Here is a 21,349-nt window from a genome sequence, read left to right as displayed (position 1 = left end):
TAACTAATCTTTTGACGTTTTTTTGTTTGCATGTGTTGTTGGTTGCTGTTCACTTACATATATCAAAACAATCCTCAGAAATAAAAATGTATACTCTTAATTATATTTAATTCCAGTTAAAAGAATGTATCCATTCCGTATCATGATATAATTAAATCCAAAATTCCAGTTAAAAGAATGTATCCATTCCGTATCATGATATAATTAAATCCTCCAAATTCCAGTTAAAAGAATGTATCCATTCCGTATCATGATATAATTAAATCCAAAATTCAAGTTAAAAGAATGTATCCATTCCATATCATGATATAATTAAATCCCAAATTCAAGTAAAAAGAATGTATCCATTCTGTTTCATGATATGATTAAATCCCAAATTCCAGTTAAAAGAATGTATCCATTCCGTATCATGATATAATTAAATCCCAAATTCCAGTTAAAAGAATGTATCCATTCCGTATCATGATATAATTAAATCCCAAATTCAAGTAAAAAGAATGTATCCATTCTGTTTCATGATATGATTAAATCCCCCGAATTCAAATTAAAAGAATGTATCCATTCCGTATCATGATATAATTAAATCCCAAATTCAAGTTAAAAGAATGTATCCATTCCATATCATGATATAATTAAATCCCAAATTCAAGATAAAATAATGGACCCATTTCTGCATCACGATATAATTAAACCCCAAGCATTTTTTTCTTTTTTTTTTCTATTTTTCTTAAAATCATTAAAAACCATCACCCATGCATATTTTTTTTCTTCTATTTTTAAAAGAATGTATCCATTCCGTATCATGATATAATTAAATCCCAAATTCCAGTTAAAAGAATGTATCCATTCCGTATCATGATATAATTAAATCCAAAATTCAAATAAAAAGAATGTATCCATTCTGTTTCATGATATAATTAAATCCTCCAAATTCCAGTTAAAAGAATGTATCCATTCCGTATCATGATAAAATTAAATCCCAAATTCAAGTAAAAAGAATGTATCCATTCTGTTTCATGATATGATTAAATCCCCCAAATTCAAATTAAAAGAATGTATCCATTCCGTATCATGATATAATTAAATCCCAAATTCAAGTTAAAAGAATGTATCCATTCTGTATCATGATATTATTAAATCCCCCAAATTCCAGTTAAAAGAATGTATCCATTCCGTATCATGATATAATTAAATCCCAAATTCAAGTAAAAAGAATGTATCCATTCTGTTTCATGATATAATTAAATCCTCCAAATTCCAGTTAAAAGAATGTATCCATTCCGTGTCATGATATAATTAAATCCAAAATTCAAGTTAAAAGAATGTATCCATTCTGTATCATGATATTATTAAATCCTCCAAATTCCAGTTAAAAGAATGTATCCATTTTGTATCATGATATAATTAAATCCCAAATTCCAGTTAAAAGAATGTATCCATTCCGTATCATGATATTATTAAATCCCCCAAATTCAGTTTATAGAATGTATCCATTCTGTATCATGATATAATTAAAACCCAAATTCAAGTAAAAAGAATGTATCCATTGTGTTTCATGATATAATTAAATCCCAAATTCCAGTTAAAAGAATGTATCCATTCCGTATCATGATATAATTAAATCCCAAATTCAAGTAAAAAGAATGTATCCATTCTGTTTCATGATATGATTAAATCCCCCAAATTCAAATTAAAAGAATGTATCCATTCCGTATCATGATATAATTAAATCCCAAATTCAAGTTAAAAGAATGTATCCATTCTGTATCATGATATTATTAAATCCCCCAAATTCCAGTTAAAAGAATGTATCCATTCCGTATTATGATATAATTAAATCCCAAATTCCAGTTAAAAGAATGTATCCATTCCGTATCATGATATAATTAAATCCCAAATTCAAGTAAAAAGAATGTATCCATTCTGTTTCATGATATGATTAAATCCCAAATTCCAGTTAAAAGAATGTATCCATTCCGTATCATGATATAATTAAATCCCAAATTCAAGTAAAAAGAATGTATCCATTCTGTTTCATGATATGATTAAATCCCCCAAATTCAAATTAAAAGAATGTATCCATTCCGTATCATGATATTATTAAATCCCCCAAATTCCAGTTAAAAGAATGTATCCATTCCGTATCATGATATAATTAAATCCCAAATTCCAGTTAAAAGAATGTATCCATTCCGTATCATGATATAATTAAATCCCAAATTCCAGTTAAAAGAATGTATCCATTCCGTATCATGATATAATTAAATCCCAAATTCCAGTTAAAAGAATGTATCCATTCCTTATCATGATATAATTAAATCCCAAATTCAAGTAAAAAGAATGTATCCATTCTGTTTCATGATATGATTAAATCCCCCAAATTCAAATTAAAAGAATGTATCCATTCCGTATCATGATATAATTAAATCCCAAATTCAAGTTAAAAGAATGTATCCATTCTGTATCATGATATTATTAAATCCCCCAAATTCAAATTAAAAGAATGTATCCATTCCGTATCATGATATAATTAAATCCCAAATTCAAGTAAAAAGAATGTATCCATTCTGTTTCATGATATAATTAAATCCTCCAAATTCCAGTTAAAAGAATGTATCCATTCCGTGTCATGATATAATTAAATCCAAAATTCAAGTTAAAAGAATGTATCCATTCTGTATCATGATATTATTAAATCCTCCAAATTCCAGTTAAAAGAATGTATCCATTTTGTATCATGATATAATTAAATCCCAAATTCCAGTTAAAAGAATGTATCCATTCCGTATCATGATATTATTAAATCCCCCAAATTCAGTTTATAGAATGTATCCATTCTGTATCATGATATAATTAAAACCCAAATTCAAGTAAAAAGAATGTATCCATTGTGTTTCATGATATAATTAAATCCCAAATTCCAGTTAAAAGAATGTATCCATTCCGTATCATGATATAATTAAATCCCAAATTCAAGTAAAAAGAATGTATCCATTCTGTTTCATGATATGATTAAATCCCCCAAATTCAAATTAAAAGAATGTATCCATTCCGTATCATGATATAATTAAATCCCAAATTCAAGTTAAAAGAATGTATCCATTCTGTATCATGATATTATTAAATCCCCCAAATTCCAGTTAAAAGAATGTATCCATTCCGTATCATGATATAATTAAATCCCAAATTCCAGTTAAAAGAATGTATCCATTCCGTATCATGATATAATTAAATCCCAAATTCAAGTAAAAAGAATGTATCCATTCTGTTTCATGATATGATTAAATCCCAAATTCCATTTAAAAGAATGTATCCATTCCGTATCATGATATAATTAAATCCCAAATTCCAGTTAAAAGAATGTATCCATTCCGTATCATGATATAATTAAATCCCAAATTCCAGTTAAAAGAATGTATCCATTCCGTATCATGATATAATTAAATCCCAAATTCAAGTAAAAAGAATGTATCCATTCTGTTTCATGATATGATTAAATCCCCCAAATTCAAATTAAAAGAATGTATCCATTCCGTATCATGATATAATTAAATCCCAAATTCAAGTTAAAAGAATGTATCCATTCTCTATCATGATATAATTAAATCCCAAATTCCAGTTAAAAGAATGTATCCATTCCGTATCATGATATAATTAAATCCCAAATTCAAGTTAAAAGAATGTATCCATTCCATATCATGATATAATTAAATCCCAAATTCAAGATAAAATAATGGACCCATTTCTGCATCACGATATAATTAAACCCCAAGCTTTTTTTTTCTTTTTTTTTTCTATTTTTCATAAAATCATTAAAAACCATCACCCATGCATATTTTTTTTTTCTTTTTTTTTTCTATTTTTAAAAGAATGTATCCATTCCGTATCATGATATAATTCAATCCCAAATTCCAGTTAAAAGAATGTATCCATTCCGTATCATGATATAATTAAATCCCAAATTCAAGTAAAAAGAATGTATCCATTCTGTTTTATGATATGATTAAATCCCCCAAATTCAAATTAAAAGAATGTATCCATTCGGTATCATGATATAATTAAATCCCAAATTCAAGTTAAAAGAATGTATCCATTCTGTATCATGATATTATTAAATCCCCCAAATTCCAGTTAAAAGAATGTATCCATTCCGTATCATGATATAATTTAATCCCAAATTCCAGTTAAAAGAATGTATCCATTCCGTATCATGATATAATTAAATCCCAAATTCAAGTAAAAAGAATGTATCCATTCTGTTTCATGATATGATTAAATCCCAAATTCCAGTTAAAAGAATGTATCCATTCCGTATCATGATATAATTAAATCCCAAATTCCAGTTAAAAGAATGTATCCATTCCGTATCATGATATAATTAAATCCCAAATTCAAGTAAAAAGAATGTATCCATTCTGTTTCATATGATTAAATCCCAAATTCCAGTTAAAAGAATGTATCCATTCCGTATCATGATATAATTCAATCCCAAATTCCAGTTAAAAGAATGTATCCATTCCGTATCATGATATAATTAAATCCCAAATTCCAGTTAAACGAATGTATCCATTCTGTTTCATGATATGATTAAATCCCAAATTCCAGTTAAAAGAATGTATCCATTCCGTATCATGATATAATTAAATCCCAAATTCCAGTTAAAAGAATGTATCCATTCCGTATCATGATATAATTAAATCCCAAATTCAAGTAAAAAGAATGTATCCATTCTGTTTCATATGATTAAATCCCAAATTCCAGTTAAAAGAATGTATCCATTCCGTATCATGATATAATTCAATCCCAAATTCCAGTTAAAAGAATGTATCCATTCCGTATCATGATATAATTAAATCCCAAATTCCAGTTAAACGAATGTATCCATTCTGTTTCATGATATAATTAAATCCCAAATTCCAGTTAAACGAATGTATCCATTCCATATCATGATATAATTAAATCCCAAATTCAAGATAAATTATGGACCCATTTCTGCATCACGATTTAATTAAACCCCAAGCATTTTTTTTCTTTTTTTTTTCTATTTTTCTTAAAATCATTAAAAACCATCACCCATGCATATTTTTTTTTTCTATTTTTAAAAGAATGTATCCATTCCGTATCATGATATAATTAAATCCCAAATTCCAGTTAAAAGAATGTATCCATTCCGTATCATGATATAATTAAATCCCCCAAATTCCAGTTAAAAGAATGTATCCATTCTGTTTCATATGATTAAATCCCAAATTCCAGTTAAAAGAATGTATCCATTCCGTATCATGATATAATTCAATCCCAAATTCCAGTTAAAAGAATGTATCCATTCCGTATCATGATATAATTAAATCCCAAATTCCAGTTAAAAGAATGTATCCATTCTGTATCATGATATAATTAAATCCCAAATTCCAGTTAAAAGAATGTATCCATTCCGTATCATGATATAATTAAATCCCAAATTCAAGTAAAAAGAATGTATCCATTCTGTTTCATGATATGATTAAATCCCCCAAATTCAAATTAAAAGAATGTATCCATTCCGTATCATGATATAATTAAATCCCAAATTCAAGTTAAAAGAATGTATCCATTCTGTATCATGATATTATTAAATCCCCCAAATTCCAGTTTAAAGAATGTATCCATTCCGTATCATGATATAATTAAATCCCAAATTCAAGTTAAAAGAATGTATCCATTCCATATCATGATATAATTAAATCCCAAATTCAAGATAAAATAATGGACCCATTTCTGACTCACGATATAATTAAACCCCAAGCATTTTTTTTCTTTTTTTTTTCTATTTTTCTTAAAATCATTAAAAACCATCACCCATGCATATTTTTTTTTTTTTTTTTTTTTTCTATTTTTAAAAGAATGTATCCATTCCGTATCATGATATAATTAAATCCCAAATTCCAGTTAAAAGAATGTATCCATTCCTTATTATGATATAATTAAATCCCCCAAATTCCAGTTAAAAGAATGTATCCATTCTGTTTCATGATATGATTAAATCCCAAATTCCAGTTAAAAGAATGTATCCATTCTGTTTCATGATATGATTAAATCCCAAATTCCAGTTATAAGAATGTATCCATTCCGTATCATGATATAATTAAATCCCAAATACCAGTTAAAAGAATGTATCCATTCCGTATCATGATATAATTAAATCCCAAATTCAAGTAAAAAGAATGTATCCATTCTGTTTCATGATATGATTAAATCCCCCAAATTCAAATTAAAAGAATGTATCCATTCCGTATCATGATATAATCAAATCCCAAATTCAAGTTAAAAGAATGTATCCATTCTGTATCATGATATTATTAAACCCCCCAAATTCCAGTTAAAAGAATGTATCCATTCCGTATCATGATATAATTAAATCCCAAATTCAAGTAAAAAGAATGTATCCATTCTGTTTCATGATATGATTAAATCCCAAATTCCAGTTAAAAGAATGTATCCATTCCGTATCATGATATAATTAAATCCCAAATTCCAGTTAAAAGAATGTATCCATTCCGTATCATGATATAATTAAATCCCAAATTCAAGTAAAAAGAATGTATCCATTCTGTTTCATGATATGATTAAATCCCCCAAATTCAAATTAAAAGAATGTATCCATTCCGTATCATGATATAATTAAATCCCAAATTCCAGTTAAAAGAATGTATCCATTCCGTATCATGATATAATTAAATCCCAAATTCAAGTAAAAAGAATGTATCCATTCTGTTTCATGATATGATTAAATCCCCCAAATTCAAATTAAAAGAATGTATCCATTCCGTATCATGATATTATTAAATCCCCCAAATTCCAGTTAAAAGAATGTATCCATTCCGTATCATGATATAATTAAATCCCAAATTCAAGTTAAAAGAATGTATCCAACTATCCATTCCATATCATGATATAATTAAATCCCAAATTCAAGATAAATTATGGACCCATTTCTGCATCACGATATAATTAAACCCCAAGCATTTTTTTTCTTTTTTTTTTCTATTTTTCTTAAAATCATTAAAAACCATCACCCATGCATATTTTTTTTTTCTATTTTTAAAAGAATGTATCCATTCCGTATCATGATATAATTAAATCCCAAATTCCAGTTAAAAGAATGTATCCATTCCCTATCATGATATAATTAAATCCCCCAAATTCCAGTTAAAAGAATGTATCCATTCTGTTTCATGATATGATTAAATCCCAAATTCCAATTAAAAGAATGTATCCATTCTGTTTCATGATATGATTAAATCCCAAATTCCAGTTAAAAGAATGTATCCATTCCGTATCATGATATAATTAAATCCCAAATTCCAGTTAAAAGAATGTATCCATTCCGTATCATGATATAATTAAATTCCAAATTCAAGTAAAAAGAATGTATCCATTCTGTTTCATGATATGATTAAATCCCAAATTCCAGTTAAAAGAATGTATCCATTCCATATCATGATATAATTAAATCCCAAATTCCAGTTAAAAGAATGTATTTATTCCGTATCATGATATAATTAAATCCCAAATTCAAGTAAAAAGAATGTATCCATTCTGTTTCATGATATGATTAAATCCCCCAAATTCAAATTAAAAGAATGTATCCATTCTGTATCATGATATAATTAAATCCCAAATTCAAGTTAAAAGAATGTATCCATTCTGTATCATGATATTATTAAATCCCCCAAATTCCAGTTAAAAGAATGTATCCATTCCGTATCATGATATAATTAAATCCCAAATTCAAGTTAAAAGAATGTATCCATTCCATATCATGATATAATTAAATCCCAAATTCAAGATAAAATAATGGACCCATTTCTGCATCACGATATAATTAAACCCCAAGCATTTTTTTTCTTTTTTTTTTCTATTTTTCTTAAAATCATTAAAAACCATCACCCATGCAAATTTTTTTTTTTTTTTTTTTCTATTTTTCTTAAAATCATTAAAAACCATCACCCATGCATATATTTTTTTTTTTCTTTTTACTATTTTTCTTAAAATCATTAAAAACCATCACCCATGCATATTTTTTTTTTTTTTTTTTTCTATTTTTCTTAAAATCATTAAAAACCATCACCCATGCATATTTTTTTTTTTTTTTTTTTTTCTATTTTTCTTAAAATCATTAAAAACCATCACCCATGCATATTTTTTTTTTTTTTTTTTTTTTCTATTTTTAAAAGAATGTATCCATTCCGTATCATGATATTATTAAATCCCCCAAATTCAAATTAAAAGAATGTATCCATTCCGTATCATGATATAATTAAATCCCAAATTCAAGTAAAAAGAATGTATCCATTCTGTTTCATGATATAATTAAATCCTCCAAATTCCAGTTAAAAGAATGTATCCATTCCGTGTCATGATATAATTAAATCCAAAATTCAAGTTAAAAGAATGTATCCATTCTGTATCATGATATTATTAAATCCTCCAAATTCCAGTTAAAAGAATGTATCCATTTTGTATCATGATATAATTAAATCCCAAATTCCAGTTAAAAGAATGTATCCATTCCGTATCATGATATTATTAAATCCCCCAAATTCAGTTTATAGAATGTATCCATTCTGTATCATGATATAATTAAAACCCAAATTCAAGTAAAAAGAATGTATCCATTGTGTTTCATGATATAATTAAATCCCAAATTCCAGTTAAAAGAATGTATCCATTCCGTATCATGATATAATTAAATCCCAAATTCAAGTAAAAAGAATGTATCCATTCTGTTTCATGATATGATTAAATCCCCCAAATTCAAATTAAAAGAATGTATCCATTCCGTATCATGATATAATTAAATCCCAAATTCAAGTTAAAAGAATGTATCCATTCTGTATCATGATATTATTAAATCCCCCAAATTCCAGTTAAAAGAATGTATCCATTCCGTATCATGATATAATTAAATCCCAAATTCCAGTTAAAAGAATGTATCCATTCCGTATCATGATATAATTAAATCCCAAATTCAAGTAAAAAGAATGTATCCATTCTGTTTCATGATATGATTAAATCCCAAATTCCATTTAAAAGAATGTATCCATTCCGTATCATGATATAATTAAATCCCAAATTCCAGTTAAAAGAATGTATCCATTCCGTATCATGATATAATTAAATCCCAAATTCCAGTTAAAAGAATGTATCCATTCCGTATCATGATATAATTAAATCCCAAATTCAAGTAAAAAGAATGTATCCATTCTGTTTCATGATATGATTAAATCCCCCAAATTCAAATTAAAAGAATGTATCCATTCCGTATCATGATATAATTAAATCCCAAATTCAAGTAAAAAGAATGTATCCATTCTGTTTCATGATATGATTAAATCCCAAATTCCAGTTAAAAGAATGTATCCATTCCGTATCATGATATAATTAAATCCCAAATTCCAGTTAAAAGAATGTATCCATTCCGTATCATGATATAATTAAATCCCAAATTCAAGTAAAAAGAATGTATCCATTCTGTTTCATATGATTAAATCCCAAATTCCAGTTAAAAGAATGTATCCATTCCGTATCATGATATAATTCAATCCCAAATTCCAGTTAAAAGAATGTATCCATTCCGTATCATGATATAATTAAATCCCAAATTCCAGTTAAACGAATGTATCCATTCTGTTTCATGATATGATTAAATCCCAAATTCCAGTTAAAAGAATGTATCCATTCCGTATCATGATATAATTAAATCCCAAATTCCAGTTAAAAGAATGTATCCATTCCGTATCATGATATAATTAAATCCCAAATTCAAGTAAAAAGAATGTATCCATTCTGTTTCATATGATTAAATCCCAAATTCCAGTTAAAAGAATGTATCCATTCCGTATCATGATATAATTCAATCCCAAATTCCAGTTAAAAGAATGTATCCATTCCGTATCATGATATAATTAAATCCCAAATTCCAGTTAAACGAATGTATCCATTCTGTTTCATGATATAATTAAATCCCAAATTCCAGTTAAACGAATGTATCCATTCCATATCATGATATAATTAAATCCCAAATTCAAGATAAATTATGGACCCATTTCTGCATCACGATATAATTAAACCCCAAGCATTTTTTTTCTTTTTTTTTTCTATTTTTCTTAAAATCATTAAAAACCATCACCCATGCATATTTTTTTTTTCTATTTTTAAAAGAATGTATCCATTCCGTATCATGATATAATTAAATCCCAAATTCCAGTTAAAAGAATGTATCCATTCCGTATCATGATATAATTAAATCCCCCAAATTCCAGTTAAAAGAATGTATCCATTCTGTTTCATATGATTAAATCCCAAATTCCAGTTAAAAGAATGTATCCATTCCGTATCATGATATAATTCAATCCCAAATTCCAGTTAAAAGAATGTATCCATTCCGTATCATGATATAATTAAATCCCAAATTCCAGTTAAAAGAATGTATCCATTCTGTATCATGATATAATTAAATCCCAAATTCCAGTTAAAAGAATGTATCCATTCCGTATCATGATATAATTAAATCCCAAATTCAAGTAAAAAGAATGTATCCATTCTGTTTCATGATATGATTAAATCCCCCAAATTCAAATTAAAAGAATGTATCCATTCCGTATCATGATATAATTAAATCCCAAATTCAAGTTAAAAGAATGTATCCATTCTGTATCATGATATTATTAAATCCCCCAAATTCCAGTTTAAAGAATGTATCCATTCCGTATCATGATATAATTAAATCCCAAATTCAAGTTAAAAGAATGTATCCATTCCATATCATGATATAATTAAATCCCAAATTCAAGATAAAATAATGGACCCATTTCTGACTCACGATATAATTAAACCCCAAGCATTTTTTTTCTTTTTTTTTTCTATTTTTCTTAAAATCATTAAAAACCATCACCCATGCATATTTTTTTTTTTTTTTTTTTTTTCTATTTTTAAAAGAATGTATCCATTCCGTATCATGATATAATTAAATCCCAAATTCCAGTTAAAAGAATGTATCCATTCCTTATTATGATATAATTAAATCCCCCAAATTCCAGTTAAAAGAATGTATCCATTCTGTTTCATGATATGATTAAATCCCAAATTCCAGTTAAAAGAATGTATCCATTCTGTTTCATGATATGATTAAATCCCAAATTCCAGTTATAAGAATGTATCCATTCCGTATCATGATATAATTAAATCCCAAATACCAGTTAAAAGAATGTATCCATTCCGTATCATGATATAATTAAATCCCAAATTCAAGTAAAAAGAATGTATCCATTCTGTTTCATGATATGATTAAATCCCCCAAATTCAAATTAAAAGAATGTATCCATTCCGTATCATGATATAATCAAATCCCAAATTCAAGTTAAAAGAATGTATCCATTCTGTATCATGATATTATTAAACCCCCCAAATTCCAGTTAAAAGAATGTATCCATTCCGTATCATGATATAATTAAATCCCAAATTCAAGTAAAAAGAATGTATCCATTCTGTTTCATGATATGATTAAATCCCAAATTCCAGTTAAAAGAATGTATCCATTCCGTATCATGATATAATTAAATCCCAAATTCCAGTTAAAAGAATGTATCCATTCCGTATCATGATATAATTAAATCCCAAATTCAAGTAAAAAGAATGTATCCATTCTGTTTCATGATATGATTAAATCCCCCAAATTCAAATTAAAAGAATGTATCCATTCCGTATCATGATATAATTAAATCCCAAATTCCAGTTAAAAGAATGTATCCATTCCGTATCATGATATAATTAAATCCCAAATTCAAGTAAAAAGAATGTATCCATTCTGTTTCATGATATGATTAAATCCCCCAAATTCAAATTAAAAGAATGTATCCATTCCGTATCATGATATTATTAAATCCCCCAAATTCCAGTTAAAAGAATGTATCCATTCCGTATCATGATATAATTAAATCCCAAATTCAAGTTAAAAGAATGTATCCAACTATCCATTCCATATCATGATATAATTAAATCCCAAATTCAAGATAAATTATGGACCCATTTCTGCATCACGATATAATTAAACCCCAAGCATTTTTTTTCTTTTTTTTTTCTATTTTTCTTAAAATCATTAAAAACCATCACCCATGCATATTTTTTTTTTCTATTTTTAAAAGAATGTATCCATTCCGTATCATGATATAATTAAATCCCAAATTCCAGTTAAAAGAATGTATCCATTCCCTATCATGATATAATTAAATCCCCCAAATTCCAGTTAAAAGAATGTATCCATTCTGTTTCATGATATGATTAAATCCCAAATTCCAATTAAAAGAATGTATCCATTCTGTTTCATGATATGATTAAATCCCAAATTCCAGTTAAAAGAATGTATCCATTCCGTATCATGATATAATTAAATCCCAAATTCCAGTTAAAAGAATGTATCCATTCCGTATCATGATATAATTAAATTCCAAATTCAAGTAAAAAGAATGTATCCATTCTGTTTCATGATATGATTAAATCCCAAATTCCAGTTAAAAGAATGTATCCATTCCATATCATGATATAATTAAATCCCAAATTCCAGTTAAAAGAATGTATTTATTCCGTATCATGATATAATTAAATCCCAAATTCAAGTAAAAAGAATGTATCCATTCTGTTTCATGATATGATTAAATCCCCCAAATTCAAATTAAAAGAATGTATCCATTCTGTATCATGATATAATTAAATCCCAAATTCAAGTTAAAAGAATGTATCCATTCTGTATCATGATATTATTAAATCCCCCAAATTCCAGTTAAAAGAATGTATCCATTCCATATCATGATATAATTAAATCCCAAATTCAAGATAAAAGAATGGACCCATTTCTGACTCACGATATAATTAAACCCCAAGCATTTTTTTTCTTTTTTTTTTCTATTTTTCTTAAAATCATTAAAAACCATCACCCATGCATATTTTTTTTTTTTTTTTTTTTTTCTATTTTTAAAAGAATGTATCCATTCCGTATCATGATATAATTAAATCCCAAATTCCAGTTAAAAGAATGTATCCATTCCTTATTATGATATAATTAAATCCCCCAAATTCCAGTTAAAAGAATGTATCCATTCTGTTTCATGATATGATTAAATCCCAAATTCCAGTTAAAAGAATGTATCCATTCTGTTTCATGATATGATTAAATCCCAAATTCCAGTTATAAGAATGTATCCATTCCGTATCATGATATAATTAAATCCCAAATACCAGTTAAAAGAATGTATCCATTCCGTATCATGATATAATTAAATCCCAAATTCAAGTAAAAAGAATGTATCCATTCTGTTTCATGATATGATTAAATCCCCCAAATTCAAATTAAAAGAATGTATCCATTCCGTATCATGATATAATCAAATCCCAAATTCAAGTTAAAAGAATGTATCCATTCTGTATCATGATATTATTAAACCCCCCAAATTCCAGTTAAAAGAATGTATCCATTCCGTATCATGATATAATTAAATCCCAAATTCAAGTAAAAAGAATGTATCCATTCTGTTTCATGATATGATTAAATCCCAAATTCCAGTTAAAAGAATGTATCCATTCCGTATCATGATATAATTAAATCCCAAATTCCAGTTAAAAGAATGTATCCATTCCGTATCATGATATAATTAAATCCCAAATTCAAGTAAAAAGAATGTATCCATTCTGTTTCATGATATGATTAAATCCCCCAAATTCAAATTAAAAGAATGTATCCATTCCGTATCATGATATAATTAAATCCCAAATTCCAGTTAAAAGAATGTATCCATTCCGTATCATGATATAATTAAATCCCAAATTCAAGTAAAAAGAATGTATCCATTCTGTTTCATGATATGATTAAATCCCCCAAATTCAAATTAAAAGAATGTATCCATTCCGTATCATGATATAATTAAATCCCAAATTCCAGTTATAAGAATGTATCCATTCCGTATCATGATATAATTAAATCCCAAATACCAGTTAAAAGAATGTATCCATTCCGTATCATGATATAATTAAATCCCAAATTCAAGTAAAAAGAATGTATCCATTCTGTTTCATGATATGATTAAATCCCCCAAATTCAAATTAAAAGAATGTATCCATTCCGTATCATGATATAATCAAATCCCAAATTCAAGTTAAAAGAATGTATCCATTCTGTATCATGATATTATTAAACCCCCCAAATTCCAGTTAAAAGAATGTATCCATTCCGTATCATGATATAATTAAATCCCAAATTCAAGTAAAAAGAATGTATCCATTCTGTTTCATGATATGATTAAATCCCAAATTCCAGTTAAAAGAATGTATCCATTCCGTATCATGATATAATTAAATCCCAAATTCCAGTTAAAAGAATGTATCCATTCCGTATCATGATATAATTAAATCCCAAATTCAAGTAAAAAGAATGTATCCATTCTGTTTCATGATATGATTAAATCCCCCAAATTCAAATTAAAAGAATGTATCCATTCCGTATCATGATATAATTAAATCCCAAATTCCAGTTAAAAGAATGTATCCATTCCGTATCATGATATAATTAAATCCCAAATTCAAGTAAAAAGAATGTATCCATTCTGTTTCATGATATGATTAAATCCCCCAAATTCAAATTAAAAGAATGTATCCATTCCGTATCATGATATTATTAAATCCCCCAAATTCCAGTTAAAAGAATGTATCCATTCCGTATCATGATATAATTAAATCCCAAATTCAAGTTAAAAGAATGTATCCAACTATCCATTCCATATCATGATATAATTAAATCCCAAATTCAAGATAAATTATGGACCCATTTCTGCATCACGATATAATTAAACCCCAAGCATTTTTTTTCTTTTTTTTTTCTATTTTTCTTAAAATCATTAAAAACCATCACCCATGCATATTTTTTTTTTCTATTTTTAAAAGAATGTATCCATTCCGTATCATGATATAATTAAATCCCAAATTCCAGTTAAAAGAATGTATCCATTCCCTATCATGATATAATTAAATCCCCCAAATTCCAGTTAAAAGAATGTATCCATTCTGTTTCATGATATGATTAAATCCCAAATTCCAATTAAAAGAATGTATCCATTCTGTTTCATGATATGATTAAATCCCAAATTCCAGTTAAAAGAATGTATCCATTCCGTATCATGATATAATTAAATCCCAAATTCCAGTTAAAAGAATGTATCCATTCCGTATCATGATATAATTAAATTCCAAATTCAAGTAAAAAGAATGTATCCATTCTGTTTCATGATATGATTAAATCCCAAATTCCAGTTAAAAGAATGTATCCATTCCATATCATGATATAATTAAATCCCAAATTCCAGTTAAAAGAATGTATTTATTCCGTATCATGATATAATTAAATCCCAAATTCAAGTAAAAAGAATGTATCCATTCTGTTTCATGATATGATTAAATCCCCCAAATTCAAATTAAAAGAATGTATCCATTCTGTATCATGATATAATTAAATCCCAAATTCAAGTTAAAAGAATGTATCCATTCTGTATCATGATATTATTAAATCCCCCAAATTCCAGTTAAAAGAATGTATCCATTCCGTATCATGATATAATTAAATCCCAAATTCAAGTTAAAAGAATGTATCCATTCCATATCATGATATAATTAAATCCCAAATTCAAGATAAAATAATGGACCCATTTCTGCATCACGATATAATTAAACCCCAAGCATTTTTTTTCTTTTTTTTTTCTATTTTTCTTAAAATCATTAAAAACCATCACCCATGCAAATTTTTTTTTTTTTTTTTTTCTATTTTTCTTAAAATCATTAAAAACCATCACCCATGCATATATTTTTTTTTTTCTTTTTACTATTTTTCTTAAAATCATTAAAAACCATCACCCATGCATATTTTTTTTTTTTTTTTTTTCTATTTTTCTTAAAATCATTAAAAACCATCACCCATGCATATTTTTTTTTTTTTTTTTTTTTCTATTTTTCTTAAAATCATTAAAAACCATCACCCATGCATATTTTTTTTTTTCTTTGTTTTTTTTTTACTATTTTTCTTAAAATCATTAAAAACCATCACCCATGCATATTTTTTCTTTTTTTTTTTTTCTATTTTTCTTAAAATCATTAAAAACCCATCACCCATGCATTTTTTTTTTTTTTTCTATTTTTCTTAAAACTATATACACATTTGACACTATCCACATTTTTATAAAATAATTTTTCTGTTTCCTTCTGAAAATCTTTAACAAAAATATTGAAAAACAGTTTTGAAATGGTCATTCCCCTTTTTACACAAAAATTTGACAACTTAAATATGTTACATTTACAATAAAATTTACAAATTATTTAAAAACAACAAAAGTGTGAAAAGAGATATAGGTACCAAACTTATTTTTCTGAAACATGTGTATCCATTTCTTTGAGTTCAAAGTTCATTGTAAAGCCAATTCTGTCATCAATACAAACTAAACAACTAAATTTGGATTCCAATGGATATCAGATACCAGTAAATTTGGAGCATGCAGTGCACCTATGGATTTGAATTTGATTTTTTGGTGTTTTAACGCCACTTTTAAGCACTACTTTGGCTATTTCATGGCGGCCAGTTTGTATTGGTGGAGGAAGCCAGAGTGCCTGGAGAAAACCACTGACCTTCAATAGGAAAACTGACAACCCTAAGTCAATTAAGATTGGAGTCATGTGCACCCGCACGAGTGGGGTTTGAATTCACAACCTCAGTGTTGACTGGCTAGTGATTACAGTTATAACTACTTAGACCACTTGGCCACCGAGGCTCCCATGTTCCTATGGATACCTTATTTACATTGGTAAGACACATGGGATGTTACTGTGGATACCTTCATTACTTTGGAGAGGAACATGTGATGTTCCTATGGATACCTTTATTTCTTTGGAGAGGAACATGTGATGTTCCTATGGATACCTTCATTACTTTGGAGAGGAACATGTGATGTTCCTATGGATACCTTCATTACTTTGGAGAGGAACATGTGATGTTCCTATGGATACCTTTATTACTTTGGAGAGGAACATGTGATGTTCCTATGGATACCTTCATTACCTTGGAGAGGAACATGTGATGTTCCTATGGATACCTTCATTACTTTGGAGAGGAACATGTGATGTTCCTATGGATACCTTCATTACTTTGGAGAGGAACATGTGATGTTCCTATGGATACCTTCATTACTTTGGAGAGAAACATGTGATGTTCCAATGGATACCTTCATTACTTTGGAGAGGAACATGTAATGTTCCTATGGATACCTTTATTACTTTGGAGAGGAACATGTGATGTTCCTATGGATACCTTCATTACTTTTGAGCGGAACATGTGATGTTCCTATAGATACCTTCATTACTTTGGACAGGAACATGTGATGTTCCAATGGATACCTTTATTACTTTGGACGGGAACATGTGATGTTCCTATGGATACCTTAATTACTTTGGACGGGAACATGTGATGTTCCTATGGATACCTTTATTACTTTGTAGGGGAACGTGATGTTCCAATGGATACCTTCATTACTTTGGAGAGGAACATGTGATGTTCCTATGGATACCTTCATTACTTTGGAGAGGAACATGTGATGTTCCAATGGATACCTTTATTACTTTGGAGAGGAACATGTACCGTAATGTTCCTATGGGTATATTAATTTCTGGTAAAAATGGGACATGTTCCCATGGATACTCTAAATTCAGGGAACATCTAATTTACCAAATTTAAAACTTTAAAAAGAAGTTTAGAAAAGGACGGAGGATCTTTTTATCACATTATTTTAATTCTGTATCTTTAGGTTTCCGTCCCCCTTTTTTCTATTAAAATTTGTTCTATTTTTTTTTAGAGGGGAGGCTATTTCAATTAATCTAAATTTTAAATATTTGGCTTCCTGCATTCTCTGTTTCACTTTAAAATTTATCTAAACGAAGGAGATGTGTGAAACATATAATTTGAAGGAAAATTTAACAGTTATTATAAGTTAATATGAAGGATTTGGTTATTCTGGGTTTTTTATAATTTGTCCTTTGTCTATGATTAATTGAAAATGACTTTAGGGATTATGTTATTGAGACAGCAACTAAACAACACAAAAAACCTGGACCCCAGAGGTCAATATAGTCTCCAACAAAAACAAGTTTCTATACTATAGGTCAAGTACTTAATTGTATGTTTTTGTGGTTTTTTTACAACACAAAATTGTTTAAATAGAGTGTTATTTTATTTACTCAATTTTAATGAAAGGAATTCAGAAACACGCATAAATGTTTAAACCAAAGGTTTCTAATTAAATGTTCAATTGATATTTTAAAGTTTAAAAGGTACACTTTGGTTCTTGTTTGACAACTTTAAGAAAGACCACTTTAATGGTTAATTTGAACACTGGAATATCTTTTATTAAAAACTGAAAGTTTAAACGGGAATATTTTTTCATTATCATTTTTATCCAAAAGTACTGGGGTATTTGTGCTCCACAAACTTCAAAGCAACAATAAAATCATCACAACAATGTGAATACAACATTAACACATAACTTACTTCATTCAATGGACAGCAACTCTTTCCCCATTCCCTCTTTTATCTCCCCCAGTTCACCAGGCCGTGGATGTAACCTTCTCCCTCTTTTATCTCCCCAAATACACCAGGCCATGGGTTTCCCTTCTCCTTTTATCTCCCCACTTCACCAGAGTCCCTGGGTTTCCCCTCCCCTTTCTTTAAGCCCTAAAATCCCAGGCCAAGGTATTTTCCTTATTCCTCCCTACCTGCCCAAAATCCAAGTCCCAGGTCAATTTTAAATAGATGTTGCTATATTGGGCTAGGGGTTAATTAAATAGAACAATGAAAGAAAACATCAGCAAGCCAGCATAAGCTTTACATGTTAATTTATATATGCAATGCTAATTATCCTATGCAGGTATGCAGGTTTATGCAGATTGTGCAGTGTTAGATACATTGTTATACTTGACTTGCCAGTGTTAACTTTGGATATACTTTATATTTTTGTAAAAAAAGAAATTTTAACCCAGCAAGTTATGTAATAATGTTGTACTCAGACACTATAATAATGCAATATCATTCACATCAAGTTGTTGAAAGCCCAAATCTTTTGCTGAATTAAACACTTTATAAACTTATTTAATTGCAAGAAAAAAGAATTTTTAATTATTTTGCTTTATTATTATTTTTTATAGATATTTAGTTAATTTTGTCTACTCTTTTCTTTATAGATATTTTGTTAATTTAGTCGACTTTTTTCTTTATAGATATTTAGTAAATTTAGTTGACTTTTTCTTTATAGATATTTAGTAAATTTTGTGGACTTTTTTCTTTATAGATATTTAGTAAATTTTGTGGACTTTTTTCTTTTAAGATATTTAGTAAATTTTGTCGTCTTTTTTCTTTATAGATATTTAGCAAATTTTGTCGACTTTTTTCTTTATAGATATTTAGTAAATCTTGTGGACTTTTTTCTTTAAAGATATTTAGTAAATTTTGTCATCTTTTTTCTTTATAGATATTTAGTAAATTTTGTGGACTTTTTTCTTTATAGATATTTAGTAAATTTTGTCGACTTTTTTCTTTAAAGATATTTAGTAAATTTTGTCGTCTTTTTTCTTTATAGATATTTAGTAAATTTTGTCGACTTTTTTCTTTATAGATATTTAGTAAATTTTGTCGACTTTTTTCTTTATAGATATTTAGTAAATTTTGTCGACTTTTTTCTTTATAGATATTTAGTAAATTTTGTCGACTTTTTTTTTTAAAGATATTTAGTAAATTTTGTCGACTTTTTTCTTTATAGATATTTAGTAAATTTTGTCGACTTTTTTCTTTATAGATATTTAGTAAATTTTGTCGACTTTTTTCTTTATAGATATTTAGTAAATTTTGTCGACTTTTTTCTTTAAAGATATTTAGTAAATTTTGTCGAATTTTTTCTTTAAAGATATTTAGTAAATTTTGTCGACTTTTTTCTTTATAGATATTTAGTAAATTTTGTCGACTTTTTTCTTTAAAGATATTTAGTAAATTTTGTCGACTTTTTTCTTTAAAGATATTTAGTAAATTTTGTCGACTAATTTTGAACTATAAACACTAAACATATTGTATAGATGCCTATCTTTGTTGAAGACTATGTTGACCTAAAGACGCCTTGTTTTTGTTGTTTGTTAAGTATCCCTCATTGATGTATACCAAATGTATTCTTTAATTTATCAGAAGCTGCCAAATTAAGATACAGAAACCTTTTTTAATATTTTTTTAAATTTTAAAAGAGTGGTCAAGGTTAAAATGAACAAATGCGAAATTTTTGGGATGTTTAATAGGAAATTAGTGATATTTTCTTTTTTTGTTTTACTTCTGATCTGCTACTTTTTATAAATGCTCTCAATGAATTATAAAACAGAAGTGGTAATTTTATCCTTTCATCCAGAAGTGAAAATTGCTGAAAAAATTCCTTTATTTAAACTATGAAATTTATGTAGGGGACTTTAATGTTCATTTTCTTTCTAAAGGGTGGTGACAATTTAATGTTTTAAATGAGTCAAAGGAAACATTTTGTATTTTTCATCAAAATTTCAAAAGCTAAATGGAATGTTGCACTGTTATGCTGGATTTTTATACCCCATACATGGACATTATGTTTTCTGGTCTAACCCGGTCGTCTGTTTGTTGGTCCGTTCTTTTGTTTGTCTGTTCGTTCGTCTGTCACACTTCAGGCTAAAAGTTACTCTGGTATTAATCATGCAACTTTTAAATTTTAAATTTCAACAGGATGTGGCTATGTATTAACTAAACGGTGGCTAATCTTTGGCAAGCGTTTTACTGCCGGTCAGAAGAAGACCAAGGGATGACCATATTTTTATACCCCAGTCAACCCTTGGGGAAGGGAGCTATTTTTGTGAAAATAGGTACACATATATTTAAAGCTGTTTAGCAGGAATATGCTTCTTACATGTGCTTGTTGCTTTTAAGCAATTAATCATATATGTGATCCTGCTAACAGATATAATCATTCTGTAGAAGTAAACATTGACCTTGACCTGACACTGCATGTCTTTGACCTTACAAATAACCATTCTTACAAATAGTTTGATCTTAAATCTAGTAGACCTCTACCCTTTAAAGGAGTAATGAACATTCTATTCTTGTCAATGTTGACCTGAACTTTTAACCTCTAACCTATGACCAAACTTTAAAAGAAAATGTTGACCTGAAATGATTGGATATCTATACTGATTGACCTTGACCTGACTGATAATTATGGTGATCCAT

At 27.7% G+C, this 21,349-nt stretch overlaps 1 long non-coding RNA gene across 6 annotated transcripts; it reads right to left on the bottom strand.

Moving 5' to 3' along the window:
- Window positions 1-16,075: 16,075 nt before the first annotated feature.
- LOC127704842 (uncharacterized) lies at window positions 16,076-17,880 on the bottom strand. 6 transcript variants are annotated; one of them, XR_007983546.1, is made up of 5 exons: window positions 17,594-17,880; window positions 17,338-17,380; window positions 17,175-17,251; window positions 16,994-17,131; window positions 16,076-16,950 (listed from the first exon to the last, which is right to left on the bottom strand). It is a non-coding gene; the product is annotated as an uncharacterized LOC127704842 (long non-coding RNA). The 6 variants fall into 6 exon arrangements; XR_007983544.1 differs by having other exon boundaries at window positions 16,076-17,131; XR_007983547.1 differs by having other exon boundaries at window positions 16,076-17,131; window positions 17,175-17,208.
- Window positions 17,881-21,349: the final 3,469 nt, after the last annotated feature.

Source organism: Mytilus californianus, unplaced genomic scaffold (genome assembly GCF_021869535.1).
Source record: "Mytilus californianus isolate M0D057914Y unplaced genomic scaffold, xbMytCali1.0.p SCAF_6, whole genome shotgun sequence".
Taxonomy (NCBI): Eukaryota; Metazoa; Mollusca; class Bivalvia; order Mytilida; family Mytilidae; genus Mytilus; species Mytilus californianus.
Note: the sequence above shows the minus strand (reverse complement) of the source record. Positions and strands in the feature narration are given on the sequence as shown.